Source organism: Giraffa tippelskirchi, chromosome 1 (assembly GCF_054371585.1).
Source record: "Giraffa tippelskirchi isolate mGirTip1 chromosome 1, T2T-mGirTip1v1.2.pri, whole genome shotgun sequence".
Taxonomy (NCBI): Eukaryota; Metazoa; Chordata; class Mammalia; order Artiodactyla; family Giraffidae; genus Giraffa; species Giraffa tippelskirchi.
This window is the reverse complement of record NC_137275.1, coordinates 213,009,423-213,031,641: the sequence shown is the minus strand read 5'-3', so window position 1 is coordinate 213,031,641 and position 22,219 is coordinate 213,009,423. Positions and strand designations below refer to the sequence as shown.

The 22,219-nt window shown below is 42.4% G+C and overlaps 1 protein-coding gene and 1 pseudogene across 13 annotated transcripts in view; one reads left to right on the top strand and one right to left on the bottom strand.

Annotated features, from left to right (window-relative positions):
* The first annotated feature begins 193 nt into the window (after positions 1–193).
* Positions 194–22,219, top strand: part of LOC145520116 (uncharacterized) — a 525,123-nt gene continuing 503,097 nt past the window's right edge. For 11 of the 12 annotated variants that reach the window (XR_014064230.1, XR_014064239.1, XR_014064231.1 and 8 more), the window contains exon 1: positions 194–940. The gene's annotated coding sequence lies outside the window, so the exon portion shown is untranslated. The remainder of the gene's footprint in view (positions 941–22,219) is intronic. The other variant, XR_014064241.1, reaches the window with a different exon arrangement.
* LOC145520115 (transcription termination factor 1 pseudogene) lies at positions 16,781–20,217 on the bottom strand (annotated as a pseudogene). The gene has a single exon (XR_014064219.1). The product of XR_014064219.1 is annotated as a transcription termination factor 1 pseudogene (transcript).

Below are 22,219 nucleotides of genomic sequence, written 5' to 3'. Positions count from 1 at the left end.
TAACCGTTTAGAGGAATTAACCGGCAAGCATTGGGCTGAACCTCGGGGGTACAGGTTCTTCCCAGGATGCTTTGCGCCCGCCCCACATCCAGCTGGGCCGGACCCTTGGGGGCGGGGCCACATCCGGGGCAGGGGCCAAGGCCTGGGGGCGGGGCCTGCATTGCTATATATCCAGCTTTTGTAGGTAGGGACTGCTTCTCAGGATCCTGGGTCTCAAAGCCGGAGCTCGGTATTCTGCTCACAAAAGAGATTGTGACTGGGCTTTCTGGCAGTCTGAGAGACTTTTCCACCTCCAGTCCTGCGGCGCTCCACCACGTGTAGCTTCACCTCAGTCTGTTGGGGCCTTGGTTCAAGTTGCGGCCTACCAAGGCTTTGAAGGGCCCCAGAGGCCCTGAGCACGGGACCCGCCCTCTTTGCCTGTACTTTAACATCCTCATTGCCATCACTGTAATGCTGACTGCAGTCTGGTGAGCGCTGGGTGAGTCCTTGGGTTCCCGGCCCAGATGTCAACCCGCCCACGGGCCTGGCACAGGACGCTGCACCGACTTAGTGAGGTGGCAAGGGGAGTGGAAGGAACCGCGAGCCTTTGTTGAGCGCTGGGGCCCAAGGCTGGTCTAAAAGCTCTGCTGTGGTTGCCACCTGTCCCAGCAGGACCAGCATCCACACTGTGTGGGGTGTCCGCAGCCCGCTAAGACTTGTTTTATGAGGAACTACCGGGAAGGCCCTGGTGCCCCCAGCCAGGCCAGGAAGAAGGGCTGGTGAGGCCCCAAGGGGAAAGGCCCGTGACGGGAAAGGGCAGCTTGACTGTGGAGAGGAGACTACACCTGAGGACCCTTTGCAGAGGGAGGCGGGCTTCGCACCTGAGGCCTTCGGCCGATGCCGTGGTCCGAGGGCACGGTTCCACGGGAACTCTGGCGTGACGGTGGTCGACACTAGAGATGTAAGGAAATACCATGGTTCTTCTTTTTGGGGACAGATTGTCTTCCTCTTGGCATAAATATTATATAGCGAATTTGCAAGATACAGAATAGTATTGGTGGATGGCAGGACCCTGTGGGCTCCTAAACTCAAAACACCTGATACTAACATTTTGATATATTTTTCCTAGTTTTGCTGTGATTATTTTCAGTGTTTATATTATATATATATATGTATTTTTTTTAAAGGTAAGACATTTAACGTTTTATCATAAGCAATATCTGCATTATTGTACACCTTCTTAAAGATTATTTTTAATGTTTTCCATATGAACTATTCTGTTTTTCTCTGATATGTAGGTTTGTTATAAGTTTTTGATATTATAAGACATCACTTAACAGGTTTGTGTATGATTGCACTTGCTTAGAACTGCCTTATTCCAAAATCATAAAGCTTTTCTTGAACTTCAGATTATGTTCTCATCCAGGGTTCTGCCCTTGAGCCTCCTCTCTTCTCTTTCTATAGTCTCTTAGGCAAGATATCTACCTATGCAATAAGTTATTTCACTGCTGACTTCTCCCATTTGCTTCACATTTATGTATCCAAATACTTGCTAAACATTACCAACTTTGACCTCCCATAGGCATCTTATACCTAAAATCTGTAAATGCAGACCATGGTGCCTCTGCCACCTACTGCCTTTGCTCAAATAGTCCCAGTGTCAACTAGCACCTGGTTCCCAAGGCTGACCCGTAACTACCTTTCTGTGCTTCTCCTCCTTCATCCTTCCTGTAATTCCTCAAATACTAAGTTCTGCTGAGTCTGCTGGTTACCTATTTCTCAAATTTTAATCTCCTCTTCATTCTTACTACTATCTTGGTAGTTCAGACTCTCATGGTCTCTCACCAAACTATGCAGTGGCTTCTTAACTTATCTGATTTTAATCCAGTACTTGCTGATTTCTACTTCTTTAGCTTCTGCTACTCTCAATTCTGTTTTTCTACTCCAGTAAAAACACCTGTTTTGTTCCATGTCTTTACTCATTTTTAATTGAAGTATAGTTGATTTATGCTATTGTGTTAGTTTCAGGAGTACAGCAGAATGATTCAGGTTTAGAATATGTATATATATACATATTATACACACATGTTCTTTTTCAGATTCTTTCCTACTATATAGGTTATTATAAGATATTGAATATGGTTCCCTGTGCTATACAGTAGGTCCTTGTTGTTTATCTATGTATTTGTTAATCCCAAACTCCTAATTTATCCTCCCCACTTTTCCCCTTTGGTAACCATAAGTTTGTTTTCTAAATGAGTCTATTTCTGTTTTATAAATAAGTTCATTGGTATAATTTTCTTTTTAGATTCCACATATAAGCGATATCATATTTGTCTGATTTCACTTAGTATGATAATCTCTAGGTCCATCCATGTTGCTTCAAATGACATTATTTCATTCTTTTTTATGACTTGAGTAATATCCCATTACACACATGCACACACACATATCTTCTTTGTCCATTCATTTGTTGATGGACATTTAGGCTGCTTCCATGGCTATTGTAAAAGTGCTGCTATGAAAATTGCTGCTGCTGCTAAGTCGCTTCAGTTGTGTCCGACTCTGTGCGACCCCATATGGCAGCCCACCAGGCTCCCCCGTTCCTGGGATTCTCCAGGCAAGAACACTGGAGTGGGTTGCCATTTCCTTCTCCAATGCATGAAAGTGAAAAGTGAAAGTGAAGTCTCTCAGTCGTGTCTGACTCTTAGCTATGAAAATTGGGGTACATGCATCTTTTTGAGTTAGAGTTTTCTCTGGATATATGCCCAGGAGTGGGATTGCTGGATCTCACAGTAACTTTAGGGCTGTCTAGGTGGCTCAATGATAAAGAATCCACCTGCCAATGCAGGAGATGAGGGTTTGATCCCTGGATTAGAAACATACTTTGGAGAATGAAATGGCAATCCACTTCTGTATTCTTGCCTGGGAAATTCCATGGACAGAGGAGCCTGGGGGGCTGTAGTTTGAGTTGGATACAACTGAGCGACTAAACACCAACAACGGTAACTTTATTTTTAGGTGTTCAGGGAGCCGTCTTACTATTTTTTATAGTGGCTGCACCAGTTTACATTCCTGCCAACAGTGAAGGAAGGTTCCTTTTTCTTACTCATTATGATTTCTTTACCTGGAGTTCCTTAGGCAGATAAGCACTAGAGTTCTAACAGTCTGCTACTGTAAGTCAGGGCTGTGTTTTTTCCCCCAGGGAATTTATCCATTTCATCCATGTTGGTGAATTTATTGGCATAGTTCATAATATTATTCTTATAATGTTAGTAGATCTGATGATGTGCCCTTTCATTCTTGGTCTTGGTAATTTGTGCCTTCATTTTCTTGATAGGCTGAGAAGAGGCTTATCAATTGTCTTTTTTTAAAGAAAGAAACAGCTTTTGGTTTCATTAGTTTTATTTTTCTCTTTTTTATTTCATGGATTTTGACTCATATTGTCATGTCCTTCTGTTTGCTTTGAGTTTATATTGCCTTTTTCTAGTTTGTTAAGGTGAATCCTTGTTAAAACATTGGTTTGAGACCATTCTTCTCTTCTTAATATAAATTTTTTTTGAAGTTAAATAACCTCAAGATTTTACTTCCTTTATAATAAAACAAAAGGTGAAGCCCAGAACTGGATGATTGGACTTTTCTCTTGTTATCATAATCGGTTCAGTTCAGTCACTCAGTCGTGTCCGACTCTTTGCGACCCCATGAACCGCAGCACGCCAGGCCTCCCTGTCCATCACCAACTGCTGGAGTTCACCTAAACCTATGTCCATCGAGTCGGTGATGCCATCCAACCATCTCATCCTCTGTCATCCCCTTCTCCTCCCGCCCTCAATCTTTCCCAGCATCAGGCTCTTTTCAAATGAGTCAGCTCTTCGCATGAGGTGGCCAAAGTATTGGAGTTTCAGCTTCAACATCAGTCCTTCCAGTGAACACCCAGGACTGATCTCCTTTAGGATGGACTGGTTGGATCTCCTTGCAGTCCAAGGGACTCTCAAGAGTCTTCTCCAACACCACAGTTCAAAAGCATCAATTCTTCAGCGCTCAGCTTTCTTTATAGTCCAACTCTCACATCCATACATGACCACTGGAAAAACCATAGTCTGACTGCATCTATTGATAGCTGGCATTCCTTTAGATCTATAATAGGGCTTGGCATAACACATTCAAGCCTTGGCATGATTTTCTTTGTAGTTTTAGCCTTTTGCTGGAAAACCCGCTTAGCCTGCTCACCATAGCCACTCTACTTCCTGTCATAACACTGCTTTCCCTGGACAGGCCAGAATTTACCCTTCTTACATTGTGTCATTTTGGGGGTTGTGCTTATCATGCTTCCTATGGAAAGTTTAGTGAGATTTAGGAATTTACCATGTTTACTGGAGTAGTAGCACTATAAATTTTGAATGCTATGAATTTCCCTTTAAACACTGATTTATCCCACAACTTTAAAAAATTTATTTTTAACTGAAGGATAATTGCTTTACAATATTGTATTGGTTTTTGCCATACATCATCATGAATCAGCCATAGGTATACATATGTCCCCTCCCTCTTGAACCTCCTTCCCTATCCTACAACTTTTGATGTGTGTTCATTTTCTATAATTAATAGTTATAGTTATTTTTCTGGTGTTTACTGCTAGATTCAGTGGTATCCATCATATTTTATAAAATAAAAGATTGCACAAGTTAATATATATAAAGTAGAGCTCTTTCCAAATGTTGAAAATAGGATGCTAATCAAGGATTATGCATTGGAGAAGGAAATGGCAACCCACTCCAGTGTTCTTGCCTGGAGAATCCCAGGGACGGGGGACCCTGGTGGGCTACCGTCTATGGGGTCACACAGAGTCGGACACGACTGAAGCGACTTAGCAGCAGCAGCAGCATTTTCTATTCAAATTATTTTATAACTTCTCATTTGACTTTCTTTGAGTTATTTAGAAGTGTGGGAAATTTTCCAAATATTTTTCTATTCTTGGTTTTAATTTAATTATATTGTGAATTCAAAGTATTAATTCAAAGTGTTGAGAATGTACTTTGTACAATTTCAGTTTTTTAAACTTTGTCAAGATTTGATTCATGAGCCAGTGTATTCTTGGTGACTATTTCATGTATACACATGACTGATTTATAGCCAGCCCTTTGTATGTACATTCTTCTGTATCCAAGGTTTCACATCCATGGATGCAACCAACCAGGGATTGTGTATTACTATGTTATTTACTTTTGAAAAATAATCCACATGTAAATGGATCTGTGTAGTTGCAACCTGTGTTTTTCAGTGGTCAGCTGTACTTGAAAAGAATTTGTATTCTGCTATTTGCTGACTAGAGTTCTCTATGAATATCAATTAGGTCAAATTGGTTTATAATGTTGTTTAGGTCATCTTTGTCCTTCCTAATTCTTTCTGCTTCTTTTATTGCTGTGAGAGGGCTGTTGGTGTATCTGATTGTAATCATGGAATTGTCTGTTTTTCTTCTGAGTTCTATCAGTTTTTGCTTCATGCATTTTGAAGCTCCAATGTTAGATGTATTAGATATATAGGATTCTTATGTCTTGTTGGTTAATTGTCCCCTTAATCATTATCTAGTGACTCTTTATTTCTGGTAATAGTCCTGTTCTAATATTCATAAAGGCACTGAGCTCTCTTTTGATTAGTATTTGCATGGTCTGTCTTTTTGTATTATTTTAACCTTTTTACCTATTTATATCTTTATGTTGAAGGTGAGTTTTTTGTAGACAGCGTAATGTGTTGTCTTGCTTGTTTATCCATCTGACAGTCTCTGCCTTTTAATTTGGGTGTGTAGACTACTTACATTGTTACTATTGACATGGTTAGATTTTAATCTAGCATCTTGTTGGTTGTTTTCTATTTGTTCCATCTGTTCTTTGTTCCTTCCCCGCTTTGCTAACTTGCTTGTGGATTATTTTTTATGATTCTGTTCTCTTCATTTTTATTTTATTTGTTAAACCTCTTTTTTTGTAATAAAAATTGATCTTATTTAATATTCATCTTTAATTTATCACATTTTTGAATAGTCATCTTCAAATAATAATATTTGAGTTCATGTGTAGTGTAAGAACCTTACAACAAGATACTTTTCCTTCCTCCCGTTTTGTGCTATCGTTATGTATCCAGGGGGCTTCCCTGGTAGCTCAGCTGGTAAAGAATCTGCCTGCAATGTGGGAGACCTGGGTTTGATCCCTGAGTTGGGAGGATCCCCTGGAGAAGGAAACCCACTCCAGTATCTTGGCCTGAAGAACCCCATGGACTATTCCATGGGGTCACAAAGAGTCGGACGTGACTGAGTGACTTTCACTTTCACTTCACTATGTATTTAGGGGCAGTATTATTTCAAATTAATTTAAAAATTTGAAAGTAATTTATGATTATATCTTCTGAGTAAAACTATTAAAACATTTCACATAAAGTCCCCTTGACCTCCCCCTTCCTTGGAGGTAAACAGTGTTACCAGTTTGTTACACATTCTTCCAAACCTCTGCTATATATTTGCATATTTGCATGTGTGTGTGTACATGTGTATGGGTGTATGTGTGTGTATATATATATATATATATATACACACTTAGAATATGTGCATTTAATTTTTTAGATATACTATGCATCCCATTCTATAGCATTCTTCTTTTATTCAACAATATGTCTTGTCAGTCTACTCATTAGTACCTATAGATCTGCCTCATTCTTTTGAACTGCTGCAGAATATTATATCAAATGGATTTCTCAGAGTTTTATTATTATTATTTTAGCTGATGGACAATTTTTCCTATTATTATGGTAAACAAGGCCCCAGTAAATACCCTTTTGTGTGCCTTATTGTGATATTTTAAAGTGCTTTTCTAGACTACATCCTTAGAAGTGGAATTACGTTCCTCATAGAACCCTCCAGCAAGAAATAAAAGGGAGAGGAAAGGCAGAAATTAACCTTAGAAGGTTTTAAAGTTGTACTGGGGCTAGAGGGTATGGTAGTGGGAGTGGTGGGTGTGTCAGGGATGTGATAGAGGATTTGAAGCATTGGAAAGTTGTTGAAGAATTTCATACGGTAATGGTATCATCTTTGGAGCTCAGGGACTTCTGAGGGAACATGTTTTGATTTCTATTTTTATGTTTTGGGAATAAGAAGCAACTTTTTTTCTTCATCAGAGATAGAAAAGAGAAGAATGTGACTGACCTTGATGGTCTATCACAGGAGTTAAATAAGTTGCCCCAAGTCACATGTCTGTCTCAGAGGAATGAGTGACAGTCCAGTGGACTTATGAAAGTTACTAAATTTAGAGATTGTCTCCTTGTATACCTTCACTCTTCACATGGGAAGCAAGGCCTGGAGAGAGAGAGAGACCTGCTGAAGGTCTTATAGTAAGTCAGTGATAATGTTGACATATTTCAGCCCAGCTGTAAGAGGCTGAAAACCAGAAATAAGGAGATAGCTTAGTCAAGGTAGGGAAAGTGGTGGTAGGGGGCTTAGGAGACAGAGAAGCAAACAACACTTCCACTTACTTCTCCTGCTTGCAGCCCACTGTCTTCCTTTCTCCAGATTCTTGTGGACTTCTTTCTTCAGCAGCATCAAAGGAGTCCAAAAAGGAAAAGTAAACAATACAAATTACAGGATAGAGGAAAAACCCATTTCCATGTAAATATTACCATTCTGCAGCAAAACAAACAGTAGAAATAGTGAGGCTTTGGTTTGGGTTTGCAGTGTGAAAGATGGACATAGTCACTGGACTAACTGGTGGAGCTGTAGTAATTCTTTCCTGGAGGGTAGAGTGATGGGCACATTACCCAAATGCAGCTTTTCAAATAGTGGTCCAGATTGCCTTGCAATAATTATTAATTTCAGGCAACAAAACAAAATTAAAAAACAGCAGAAGGAGGGGTGGGTCATTAAAACAAAAAAGCTAGGCACTCAGAAGACTTCTGGAAAGAAGACAGGTCGAAAGTTGTGGAGGCTGGATTTGAAACTGTCACCAGGTCTTGCCTACTTTTATAGCAGAGGCCCTCAAACTGAACTCTCCTGTCTTCCCTGGTGGCTCAGAGGTAAAGAATCAGCCTGCAATGTGGGAGACCTGGGTTCCATCCCTGGGTTGGGAAGATTCCCTGGAGAAGGGAATGGCCACCCACTTCAGTATACTTGCCTGGAGAATTCCATGGACAGGGGAGCCTGGTGGGCTACAGTCTGTGGGGTTGCAAAGAGTCAGATATGACTGAGTGACCTTAACACTTAAGTAGACTAAGGGTGCCCTTTGAGAAGTGCAGCATCTTGAGATGCTGTCCTCAGAGTTATTGGGGACAGAATAGACTTCCAGTTTGGAAATGCTCAAGGGGAAGTCTCCTAATGTAGTCCCTCTTCTGTCTTGGAATGCCTTTTAGAAAGCTGAATTCCTGAACTACTCCACCCCAACTCCAGTGCTGAATCTATGGGTGGGCCTGAATCTTCATGTTTTACAGTCTCGCAGATGATTCTTATGCCTGCCTGCTGACACCTGACCCAGGATGGGCTTGCCCAATCATTTTGCAGTGATAAAGGTACTTTTTGAAGACCTGCATTCATTGTGTTGAACCCCTTTAGTAATTTCACATAGTTCAACCTAGTATCTTTGTTTCCTTTAAATTTCAACTGAACTCTAGAAAATGAGCTTTCTAGATCTTTGTTTGGAGGTGCAGGGAGAAGAGAATTTTTCAGGATGTGAACATTAACTGACAAGTGACCTGGGACTGTGGTTTCTTATGTTAAGTTTGAAAACATTTCCAGGGGCACCTTAGGATTCTGGTTTCTATTTGGAGCCATAAAGTTCAAAGATACCTGTTTTATGAGGTAGCAGTTTTTCATGGTTTAAAGGTAGTTATATTGTTATTTATGTACCAGACCTAATCCCTTTTTCAGAGTCTCTGCAAACACACTGGGAGGGGTTTCTCCTCATACTGCAAGTGAGGTTTGAAGATGTAAACCTCTTCTGGAATGAGGCAGGAGCATCAGCTCATTAATCAATCAAAACAAAACTCTCAGTGGTGAGTTGATAGGGCCAGGATCACAGGCATAATAATAATTGGGAGAATTAAGTTTTGAGTGTAAGTCTACTGGAAGCATCCTGGTGCTGTAAGAAAGAGTATGAATTAAATTCAGCTTTGATCCTAAATTGGGTTTGCCAGTTACTAGTTAGTTATGTGGTTACCTGGTATAGTCTGGTAACCTCCTGGAGCTATCTGCATCTCTAAAACAAAGAGAATGACATTTTGCTGAGCTGGTGGGTTTGAGGTATTGCTATTTTTGGGGAAGGTGTGTGAGACCCTCAGTGCAGTTTATGCCCACAGGCAGTGCTTAGTATTAGTTATGATTAGTGAATTCCCAGCTGAAAGTCTTTTTCCCCCACAGATGCACAGGAGCTTCTCAGGTAAGAAAAAGTGTCCCAGCCTTTTAGACCAGCTGCAACTCTGCCCCTCCTCTCCCCACCATCCCCTTCACAGGTATAACTGCCCTGGGGCATCTGTCCTCCAGGGCATAATGCCCAGTGAAGCTGGCACATCTATCATGGGCACCAGTAGGTGCCAGCACAGGCTAAGCTTTCAGAAGGGCTGCTTCATTTGATTTTATTGTTCTTCCATCCCCCCAGTGTGACTCATGAAAGCCCAGACTTTGTTTCCTTTCTTTCACAGTGATCTCTCTTCCCCAACCTTTCTTGCTTGCTATTCTGAGCCTGGGAGAAAATGCTCAGGGTTGCACTGTCAAATATCAGTGAAGAAAGACCTGTTTGGGGATCCTTGTAACAACACTGATAAACATTAGTGCTACATTTGGGCAGCACTTTACCTTTGCAATGTGCTTTCATATTTATTAGCTCATTTAATAGTTGCAAACTTCTGGCAAGGTAATGTGATGGTTAAGGGTCTGCAGATTGCCTTTACATTCCTATCTTCACCTCTTCTCAGCTGCATCATCTTGGGCAAGCAACTTAGCATCTCTGAACGCTGTAGATTTAAGTGAAAAGTACTCAGAATTGGTAATAAGTGCCCAATAATTTTTAGCTATTACTTCTCTCATGCCCATTTTACCACATGACTTCAAGTTTTTCTGTAACTGCAGTCCATAGGGTTGCAAAGAGGCGGACATGACTGAGCAACTGAACTGATCTGAACTGAGCTATTAGTTAAATGGGTCAAGCCTTACTTTCTTCACTTTTCCTCTGATCCTCCTGCTTCCACACTGTCCTCAGCCTTACTTCACACTCTCCCATAGCCTACACTGAGTTTTCCTTTTTCTGTTCAGCACTGGGTATCTCAGGCCTTTGTATGGGCTATCCTGTCTGTCCTGAGCCCACATCATGAACCCTGGTAAATAGCTACTCATCCTTCAAGTAGACTGACTCCCTTTTATCCCAGTGCTCCCAGAGTGCTTTCTGCACATCTTGATTACAACAAGATTGATACGACTCTCTTCCTATTTATCTTTTCATTAGACCAAGAGGTCCCTGGGGAAACAGATTATGTCTTCTCATGTGTGGAACTTCTGTCCCTGATATTTATGATGTGCCAAATAAATGTTGGTTTGAATGAACAAATATTAAAGAATTTGTCAATCCACCTGAAACTGTCTTAGATAAGCATTCAGTTATCAAGACCAGTGGCTGTGGAGCCAGTCCTGAAACCTAGGGTCCAGCTGCTAGTCCCCAGGCTCTCTGGGCACTCCCAGCCTGTCTCTCATTGTGGTCTCCTGTCCTTGCTGTGTAATTTTTCCAACCAAACTGGACGCAGAAAGAAAAAAAAAAAAACCTAATGATATGAAAGCACCAGACTTCATATTTACAGGCCCAGTAGAGGTTTCCAAATGACAGCAGGCAGCCAGTGTGCAGAGGCCTGCTCTTAATGCATCAGAAAAGACAAAATTACAGTGTGCTCGCCTTTCATGTGCTGTCTGTTTCGTCTTTCTGAATAAAAGGGAAACTCTGGCTCCAGGCGGATTTTCAATTACAAAAATAGACTAAATTCCTACCCTGAAATTATCAAAAGTGCCATATACTTGACAAGCAGCTAAGCAGAGAGCAGAAACTACCAAGTTAGTAATTAAACAGAGCTTCAGTCAAATTAACAGAGACAGACATTCTGGTCTGGCGGTCAGAACAGAGGCCTAGAGGGCCCCAGATTCGGCCTTGGTACTTCTTGTGTCAGAGTGAAGTCTTGATGTGCAACCACGGTTGCCAGGGAGAGACCCCATGGGCTCTCTCCACCCCTGTCTGACTTCTGGAAGGCCTTTAGTGTGAGAACAGGAGATGCGTTCCTGTTGAGATATGGGATCAAGGAGAGTAGGCCTGAAAGGAGTCAGGAGGAGGCCAAGGGGATCCAACTCTTCTCTACTTCAGAATTTGTTTCCAGATATAAGGGACCCTGGAAGAGCTTTTTAAATATAAAATTATTGTAGCTTGGGATCTCTTATAAATGCTTTAATATAAATTATTAATTTACTCAAAAAATATTGAGTGCTCACAACCACAGACAAAGCTAAATCCTAGCTTTGGGTTGTGACATGCTTATAGAGGAAGGCAGACAATAAACAAGCAAATGAATGCATAGTATTTGAGGTGGGTCTGAGTGACATGGGTATAACTTTAGTAAAGGAGGAGGTTAGGGAGTTCAGGAGTAGGAGAGAAGGGAAAGATGCAGTTGCTATTTATATTAGGCAACCAGGAGAGACTTTTCTGATAAGGTGACATTTGAGCAGAAACCTGCAATGGGGAGAGAATTTCAGACAGAAGGAACAGAGAGTATAAAAGTCTTGAGTTGGAAGAGTACTTAGCAAGTTTGAGGAAAAGCAAGGATCCCATTGTGGCCAGATTGTGACAAGCAAGGAGGGGGTGGTGGGAGATGAGGTTTGAAAAAGATCAGGGTTTCAATCATGTAGGCATTCCAAGAACGCTGGCTTTCATTCTAAGCTAAAAATGAAGGTATTGAAGTTTTTCTAAATGTCCTATGGAAGTAATAGCAAGGTATGAGATGAAAAATTTTAAGTATACTTGTGTATGCTATAAGTAATATAAATTAATATAAATATAAATTAATTATATTTAAATTATTAATGACATCATTCAAGATGCTCCTATTCTTATTTTTCTGAACTGGATAAAATATTCTCAGAGAAATGGTAATATGTCTGTGATTATTTTTTTTCTTTTCCCTTATATTTCTTCTGATTTTTGCTCTGTGTATCTTTTTTCTTGTTGTTGTTGTTAGATGTCTAATGGTTTATAGTGTCTATCTTTGTGAATTGTATCATTACAAATAATAATTTTTGTTTCATTTAAAAATTAAAAAATGAAGGCATTGAAGGCTTTAGAGCAGATCTTTCATGTTTTACAAGGGTCACTTTGGGTTGCTGTGTTTAGAGTAGAATGTAGGGAGATGAGAATAAACGGCAAAGGTGAGATACAATTGTGGTTTAGAGCAGGTGGTGGTAAAAAGTGGTTGGATTCACAATAACTTTTGAAAGTAGAACTTGTAGAGTTTGCTGATAGTTTGGATCTAGCATGTTAAAGGAAGAAAGGATTCAAGGATGACTTTAAGGATTTTGGCCTGATCAAGAGGAATGATGGATTTCTTTTTTAATGAGATGGAAAGACTTCAGGAAGAGTAGGAGATTTGGGAGATGGAAATTAAGAATTTGTTTTTGGATATGATAATTCTGAGATGCCTATTATACCACTATAACAATTTTTGGGAAGAAGCACAGCTCTGGGAATTAATCGGAATGCAATTTTAATTTTGTTTCCTAATGTCCCTTTAACATTTATTCAGTAGAGGAAGAGTTTTCCCTGCCATTGGGTAAAAATTCTGGTAGGCACCATGATTTTTCTGGCCACTCTTAGGTATAAGCAAGTCCCATGGTTTTCTTTAAGCAGGAAACCAGACACTTCATTCAGAAACAAGGACGTCTAGTTCAATTTGTTATTTAATACTTGTGTGTTGAGTTGCAAATTCATGTCCAACTCTATTCGGCTCCATGGACTATAGCCTGCCAGGCTCCTCTGTCTATGGGATTTCCTAGGCAAGAATACTGGAGTGGGTTTGCCATTTCCTTCTCCAGGGGATCTTCCCCACCCAGGAACTGAACCCGTGTCTCCTGCATTGGCTGGCAGTTTCTTTACTGCCGAGCCATCAGGGAAGGCCTTACTTAATACTTGTGCTGTGCTCAGTCATGTCTGAGTCTTTGCCACCCCATGGACTGCAGCCTTCCAGGCTCCTCTGTCCATGGGGATTCTCCAGGTAAGAATACTGGAGTGGTTTGCCATTTCCTCCTCCAGGGATCTTTCCCAACCCAAGGATCAAACCCAAGTCTCCCTCATTGCGGGCGGATTCTTTACCATCTGAGCCATCAGGGAAGCCCTACTTAATACTTAAATCTTCATTAAAAGGTCATGTTTCTTCTGCTTCCAACTTCTCTACCATAGGAGGTCAGCCACCCACACTGGGAAGAAATTATGGTTGGCTTTCCCCGCCCCCTTTTCTTACTCATCATCTCATTAGCTATGGTTTCAGCGGCTCCAGAATCGGTTTCAGCACTCCACTAGGAGGGTAGAGGGGAAAGAGATCAGAAAGTTCTTCCTTGGCTGGGGCTCTCCTAATATGATTTCACTTTCTCGGAGGCTAGAAACAGTTAATGCTGTGTCTTCCTTGGTTCTTTGGTGGACTCTGTGGCGCTCCACTGCTGTGGTTCACTCCTCTGGTGTGGGTGATGCACCCTATTCCTCCAGCTGCTGTGCTTTTTTCCCATAGCTCGCTCCACACAGACTTTCTCATTTACAGTCCCAGCACCCCACCAAGCAGAACACTTGAGCTAGGATGATGAGGCTCTTATTGACTCCACTGTGGCTCACCTCCTGCCCTTTGAAAATATACACCTTGTGCCTTGGCTGTCCCCAAGGGAATCTCTTCTCGGCTGCCACCCATTGCCTTAGCAACCTCTCACCTTTAGATTCCCCAGTGGCGGGGTGGGGTCAGACTCCAGTTAATTAAGCAACTCTCTCAACCCCTTTTTTTTAAACTGCAGGGAACACATATTAGCTCTCTTGAGTCCCGCTCTATCACTTGGTCTGAGCTGAGGGGATTTCCTGTCATTCTCCAGGGAGAGGAACCATTCACAGCATAGCTTTCTTCAAAGAAAACCTTTTGCAGGGGTGAGATGGGGTGGAAGGTGGAAGGGAGGTTCAAGAGGGAGGTATATCTATGGCTGATTTATGATCGAAACCAACACAATATTGTAAAGCAGTTATTTTCCAATTAAAAAGAAAATAAATCAAATAAAAAAATAAAAAGAAAACCTGTTACAAATTATCTTCAATCTTTGGTAACTGGATCATTTTATGACAGTGGTTACAGTGAGGGCCCCAAGTTAAACTGTTTTTAGAAACCCACCTTGAAAATACTGATTTGTGTCTGCCCCTTACTTTAGCATTTGATATTTCTTGTGCCTTGGTCTAAATTCCCTTTTTAACATCTTGTTACACTTTTAAAATTTGAGAGTCAACAGCATATGAATTGTCTTAAAAGCCATGAGATTAGAAGAAGTCACCTATGGTGTGAACAGGAGAAAGATCTGAGTACTGAGCCCTTTCATAAGCTAGAAATGAAGAACCCACAAAGAATTCAGAATTTACCCTGTTTCTGAATTGGCTTAAAAAAAAAAAAAACAACAGTTTAGGCTCTGAGAACTCATTCTCTATTCAGAGTTATAATCAACACTCTAGCACTGACTTTTCCAATAGTGAATTTTCCATTTTCATAATGCCACTCTTTATATGTAAAACGTCTGGCATTTACAAAGTGTCCATGGTTTCATTTCAACTGCCTTATACCCCTGTGAGGAAGTAAGAGGCAGAGGTCTTTGGCTCCAGGTTTTGAGCTCTTTTTCCATAGCCTCAGAGACACTCATGATGTTACTGAGTCCAATCTTGCCCTGCTCGCCACAAGATAAGTTGATGAATCTGAGCTCTTGGGGCTAGTAAGGGGCTTTATTCGGGAGCTGGTTGACTGAGAAGATGGCAGCCTAGTGCCTCAAAATAACCATCTTGTCAGGGCCTGGTTGCCAGGTTCTTTTATGGATCAGAGATGGGGGGTGGGGGAGGAAACAAAGTAAAAAGACCGTGTAATTCCTGCAAATATCTCAGAATGGCAAGCCTCACATAGGGGGATGTGTTAGTTTCACCTCCTTACATTCATTTTCATGGGTGGTGTGAAATGGAATATCTCTTGTCATATCAACAAATAAAGATGTCAGATCTATCTGTGATTCCGGCCTCCCCAAATGTGAATTTCTGGGCTGGTAAGCAGCAGACAAGGGGCACCAGGTACTGTGCCACTTGCCACACGAATAATTCAAGAATGGCACAGTCTTTCACAGGTGGACCAGGTCAGGTTATCTCCCTGAGGCAAGCCGTGGTAGTAGTAGTGTAGTGTTAGTCGCTCAGTCGTGTCTGACTCTTTGCGACCCCATGGACTGTAGCCTGCCAGTCTCCTCTGTTCATGGGATTCTCCAGACAAGAATACTGGAGTGGATTGCCATTCCCTTCTCCAGAGGATCTTCCCAACCCAGGGATGGAACCCAGGCAAGCCATTATGTATGCTTATAATAACAAAAAGGGTTAGTCACAGAAGCAGATCCAGTGTAAATTCAAAATTAACCCTTCCTGGTTACCATGGCAGTCATAATTCTTTAAGGTTTTTAAAAAAATTTTATTTATTTTTAATTGAAAGATAATTGCTTTACAGTATTGTGTTGGTTTCTACCAAACATCAACATGAATCAGCCATGGGTTTACCCATGTCCCCTCCCCCTTGAACCTCCCTTCCACCTCCCTTCCCACCCCTCTAGGTTGTTAATGAGCCCTGGTTTGTGGTCCCTGAGTCATACAGCAAATTCCCATTGGCTGTCTATTTTACATGTGGTAATGTATGTTTTCATGTTACTCTCTTGATTCATCCCACCCTTTCCTCCCCCCTCCCCCCAGTGTTTTAAGGTTTTGCTAAAGTAGTCTATTGAATAGATACATGGTAAAAGTTTAATCTCACATGCCAGCTGCCATGCATTAATCAAAGTTACGTGGAGAGCGGTGTTTAGCAGGATTCGGAGAGATAATGAGGTTTGGTAGGAAAGGGTACCTTAATCAATTAGTGATGGCTGCCTTGGTTGGTAGGGGTTCTGATGGCTTATGTGCCATACATTTGACATCACTGATTCAATTATTTTGTGAGTGTGTGTGGGGGTGGGGGACAGTGAGAGAAGGGGAGAGAGAGAGGGAAAGAGAGAGAGGAAAGGAGAAAGAGAGATAGATGTTCTCTGGAACAATTGTTGTTTCTCAAAACACATTAAAAGAATGAGAAAAGAAAGAGCAGCCTAAAGCCACATTGGGTTGTGGAGATGACAGCATTGTATACATGCATTCTGAGAGCATGCATTTTTAAAGATGTGCTGTTAGCAAAGGAAACAGCCTGAACTCAGAGGAGTCTTGCAAATAAATAAAACTAGCCTCTGTTCCCCAGCATTTTTCTCCCCAAATTTTTATTTTGACAGATTTTGAACAGAAAAGTTAAAAGAGTAGTACAGTGAATGCCTGTGTATCATTTTCCTAGATTTGCATCATTCATGATTTCCTAGTTAATAATCTGTCTGCTTTTACTTTGAATTATTTGAAAGTAAAAATTTCACAACACTAAATCATTAATCTCTTAAGAACAAAGACATTGTCTGACTTAATCACAATACCATTATCATACCTGCAAAAATAATACATAGGCCACATTTATTTATTTATTTTTTTTTAGTAAAATCAATAGTGAAAATATCTTTATTGATATCTATAAATAAAACCAAACCTAGAAAAATGGACAAGAGAGAGTATCAGCTGCTTAACTTTTTTCATCTCTGTCTTCTCCCTCACTGTCGTCATCATCATAATAAAAGATGTCTCGAAACAGGAAGACGGGCTTAGGGGCTGCTGGAGCCTGGATCTCAGTCCCTTTTTTCTCCATCTTCTTCTCCAACTTCTCTTTAAGCAGCGGTAGACTAGTCTCATAAAGGTAGTCTATGATCTCTGGGAAAGTCTTCTTCTGCCAAAAGGGAACGCAGGTAGCTTTCAGTTTATAAAATTTATTTTGGACGTAAGATGGGGGAACATCCCCTATGATGCTGGCAAGATCTTCCCAGTCTATTTCATTAACATCTTGCACATTTATTTCATACAACCTTTCGATCAGATTGATCTTGGCCTGCAGAACGTTCACTCCGCGGTATACATCCCGACCGTTCGTCATCCTCTTGGTTAAAATTTCCGTCCACTTACTTTTACACTGCATCCAATTCCTGGTTTCCACTCTAGCCTCCACTTCCACCCAGGATATGCCTTTGTAGAGTTTCTCCCGAACAATCGACAAGCGGCCTTCAGGGTTCAGCTGCAGTTTAGAATCCATCTCGTTTAGCTCCTGGGGAGACAGTTTCTTCAGAATCACTTCTTCAACAGCCTTGATTAATTTCTGGGTTTCCGTCTTGCTCCAGGCACCATGATTAACTTGACTGCTGATCTGGGAGAACTTCAGGGCCACGGAGAGGCTGCTTCGAGACACCATCTCGCCAATCTTCTTCCAGTCGTTCCCGTGCAGGGACTGGTATATCTTCAACTTCTCGGTTTCTCCTTTGCTGTACCTGCCTTTGTAATTGTTGATGTCAAACATCTTCTTTGCTCGATAGTATACGAGTTTCCAGGGCCGGGCAATGCCCTTACCAATGTGCACTCTGAACGCGTAGTTTCTCTTTAAGTCGGTGATCACAGACTTCTCCTCCGGGTATCTGTCTGTGTACAGCAGCTTGTCTGCGTTCTCGATTCCCGTCAGGGACAGGAATTCTTGCACATTCTTCTCCAATTGCTTATTTTCCTTCACAGAAAACTTGCCAAATTTAATAGTGACACCCTGGGCTTTGAATTCTTTAAACCGCCCCAGGTCATCTCGGTACATCCGCTTGATTGTGGTGGCAGCCCTGTCCTTGATGTCGGGGATGAATTCTTGCAGCTGCTTCACCGCAGACTCCAAGTCCACCTCCGGATCGTCGGAATCTCGTGAATCTTCAGATAAATATTTAGCTTCGGAATCTTTAGCCGATTCCAAATTGCTTTCGTCTTCATTTGTAGGTTCTGACCTCTGCACCTCTCCGGAACAGGCCTGGGGATTCTCCTCTTGTGGCCTGGGTTTCGCACTTTCTTCAATCAAGGTACCTTCCAGTGAATCAAGAGGCGTGTCCTCAGAGCTCCTCCCGGACACTGAAAAATCACCAAGCTCCACGGTGCTCTCAAGAGACCTTCGCTTCCTTTTCTTAGACTTTTTCTTGAGGCCGCTAGAGTCCTGACTGCCTCTTGCAGTCTCGACCTCATCAGCCACTTGGGATCCCTCCAAGTACACGCTCAAGGCCCTCTTGGGTGCAGGCAAGGCCTCGAATTCTGGGGGATCTGCATGCTTCCTCTTCCTTTTCCTGGACTTGCTGTGACCCGCAGACACTGGGAGTTCAGAGATTCCACCTTCTTGGTCCACTTGAGGCTGCGGTTCCTGCTCCTGGGAGGCTGCCCTGGGCAGGGCAATGCTTGCACCTGGACTTTCCTGGACAGCATCCCAGGATTCAACTTCCCTCTGACGTTTTTTATGCTTCTTCTTCTTCTTCTTCTTCTTCCGAACTTCACCGTGCAATTCCTTGGAGGTGTTTTCACGTGGCTTAGTAACTGAATGGGGTTCGTCTGCTTCAGGCCCTTCTGTTGACTTCTGCTCCTTGCTTGCATCAACGTAAACGACATCCACATCGTTTCTGAAATTCTTTGGTGTGTTCTCAATATTTTCTTTATCCACCAGGACGTATGCAACACCTGTTTCTTCGTCGACTCCCAAAGCACTTTTTCTTCTCTTTTTCTTCTTTTTGGGTTTAGACGTGGCCATTTCAGTCTCATCGCAGATTTCTGATTTCTTCAAAGGAGAAATTTAAAATTCACTTGTTGTCCCTTAAAGTAGGATCAAATTGAATTCACTGCTTTTTGTTCAGACTTTATTTTGGGAATTGATATGACATGAAACAAGATGGATATTGTCCTTGTTCTCTCATGGTCTTTCTTTCTAGAAAAGGAGACAGAAAATAAGTGAGTGCAAGCATAAACAAGTTAATTTGAGACACTTATAGTGCCATGAAGATGATAAATAAGGCTAATGTGAGAGTGAAAGTGTAGGGAGCATGGTTTTATCAGGAAGGATTTCCTTGAGGAGATGACTTATTTTGCAGTGTAAACTTTTTTGTCGACGTATAACATACGTACAAAAAATTGAGCGCAAGTCATAAGTGCACAGCTTGATGAATTTCTGCAAAGTGGACACACTCCTGTAACTACCACCCAGGCCAAGAAGTACAACTTTGCTAGCTGCCATAAGGAGGTGACATTTGAGTTGAGACCTGCATGCTATGTAGGTGGCTATGCAAAGATCTGGGTTTAGAGTATTCCAGTCAAAGAGGTCAACAGATGAGAAGGTGAGGAGAAAACCTTGGCATATTTGGGGAGCAGAAAGAAGGCCAGTGTGTACCAGTCTGTTGATTTAGCACTGCAATATTTGGTTTATGTGTTTGTGACATGATTCTTAGTTTAAGATTGGAAGGGAAACAACACTATGATTATAATTGCTCTTCAAGCTCCATCCATCAGTAAATTGGGCTCTTAGGATCTCAGAGTAATTTGGAGCAGAGAGTCTTAGTAGGAAAGTCTTTGGAGATTTTATTTATTGCACACTGTCCACCTTGTCAGAGAAGGCAATGGCACCCCACTCCAGTACTCTTGCCTGGAAAATCCCATGGATGGAGGAGCCTGGTAGGCTGCAGTCCATGGGGTCGCTAAGAGTCGGACACGACTGAGCGACTTCACTTTCACTTTTCCCTTTCATGCATTGGAGAAGGAAATGGCAACCCACTCCAGTATTCTTGCCTGGAGAATCCCAGGGACGGCGGAGCCTGGTGGCTGCTGTCTATGGGGTCGCACAGAGTCGGACACGACTGAAGCGACTTAGCAGCAGCAGCAGCAGTCCACCTTGTACAAGGAGAGCAATATTTGAACTCAGCTATAGAGAGAATTGTTATAACATGAGATTACAGGAATTAGTATGACTTACAGTCTCTCACATTACAGTAATTCTACTAGGTTTCTTTCAATTCCGCCCACCTGCCCTCACCAAAGAGTTCCTCCTGCTCTCTTGTCCAGGGCCCTGGTCTTGACATTTGATATTCCAGGATTTCATTATGACCATGCACTTAAAAATCCCTTGTTACTTAAACATTTGCATACAGGTCGGGTTGGTTCTTAAGAAGAGATATAGGGAAATAACAGAGGTTTTGAGAAGTGCTTACATAACTGGGGACAGTAGAAACACTGGTTAAGTCAGTACACAAATATCTGTCATTCACAGTGATTAAGCTTAGAGGAGATAATGTCAAATTGTGGCAGAGTAGGCAGTCGTAAAGGTTTTCTGCCTGACCTAGTTAAAGTTGAATTTTTCTTTAACATTAGACTGTTCCACAATTAGCCCTATTTCCTTGTGTGAGCAACAGTCATCCAGAATTTGACAAGTGAGGCCTTCCAGTGAGGCCATCCTACCTTCACACCAGTACACAAATTAGCCTCCTTTGACCCCCCGACTGCTTTTGCCGAGGCTCTACCTGGGCCCCTAGCAACTCTTTAGGGTGTGCTTCCTGTGAGCTCACAGCATGTCTCCTGTTCCCATGTCCCTGCTGTGTCACCCGGAGGACTCTGCAGGTGTGCCCATTCCTGTGGTGGGCGCAGCCGCTGTAGGTGGGCATGGTAGGGGACACTGTTCTGTGTCAGTCTGTAAAGAACAGTGACTTCTCCTATGTTCTTCACTGGCTGCCACCCTGAGCCCTCAGGTGCCAGAGGTATATAGAGGAGGACTATCACTTCTACCTGTGCTACACTCCAGTAGAAGGGCCCCAGAGCAGGAATGCCTGAGTTCCAGGGTGTTTCCATCTTTGTTTATAGTCTTTTGCTCAACAGAGGGCTTTGAGATGAAACCAGTAGGACTGGGTCAAGAGACAAATTGGAGGGGTAGATACCTGGCTGAAATCAGAATTTTCCCATCCTTAGGACTTTCTTACCGCCAAACCAGACCTTTCTTCCCTTAGCACATGATCCGTCCCAGGAGACTTCTGAGCTCCCCACCATTCAGACATCTGTGAGGCCACTTCCCATGTGCCAGGTGTGCCCAGACAGTCCTGACTCGCATTAGCTCTTTCTCAAGGCTGCTCAGCATGGTCCCTGATGGGCTATCATACAAGGTCAGAAAGGCCTGTCTCTTGCAGCTTTGAACTGGGGGCCCCCACCCCTTTGGAAGCAGTGCTCAAGGCTTTTTTCTTTTTTTCGATCAGCAAAAGCCTGATCCTTGTTTTGACAAGTCATGTCCCAACAAGAAAAGACAGCACTTGTAGTGAAACCACCTTAATATGTAAATCTTCAGGGAAGTAGAATCATTTCTTTAGTTCATTCGTAGTGAAGAGCATGAGAGAGAGCGGCGGGCTCCTAACCGTGTCTCTGACTGGAGTCTCACACCTTGTAATTTATCTCGTGCGCATGGTGCCACTTGAGTAGTCTTTCTAAAATAACTGAGTCTCACCCCTGCTTTCAAAACTGCTCATGCTTGCCTGTTGCTTAAAGCCCCAAATTCTTTATCATGAGCAATGAGGCTCTTCTTGATGTATTGGCTCCCTTACTTCTCCTGCCTCATTTCCCTGTATTTCCCATTGCGCATCAACTTTTCCAGTCACACCATAGTCGACTCCAGGCCTCATACTGCCCCTTTCATCTGGGATACTGCTCTCCACTCGCCTTTACTACCTGGGGAACTACTGATTCTTTAGGCCAACTCACATGTCACCTGCAGGAAGCCCTTCCCTCCTGATTCACAGGTAGTCTTCTTACTGTGGAGACTGTCCCCAGCAGGATGCACAGTGCCTGACTTGCAGCGTGAGAGCAGAGTCAAAGGCTGAGTTAGGGGTTGGCTGTCCCTGAAGGCCTGGTGCGCCTCTCCGCAAGGCCTGCACTTTCTCCCCGTTGTGTCGGTGAAATGCATTTCTCTCCTTCTTTGGCTCCTGGGGCCTAGTCTGCCATCCATTAGTGTATCAGGGAGTTGCCTCTTCGTGCGAGATCATGAG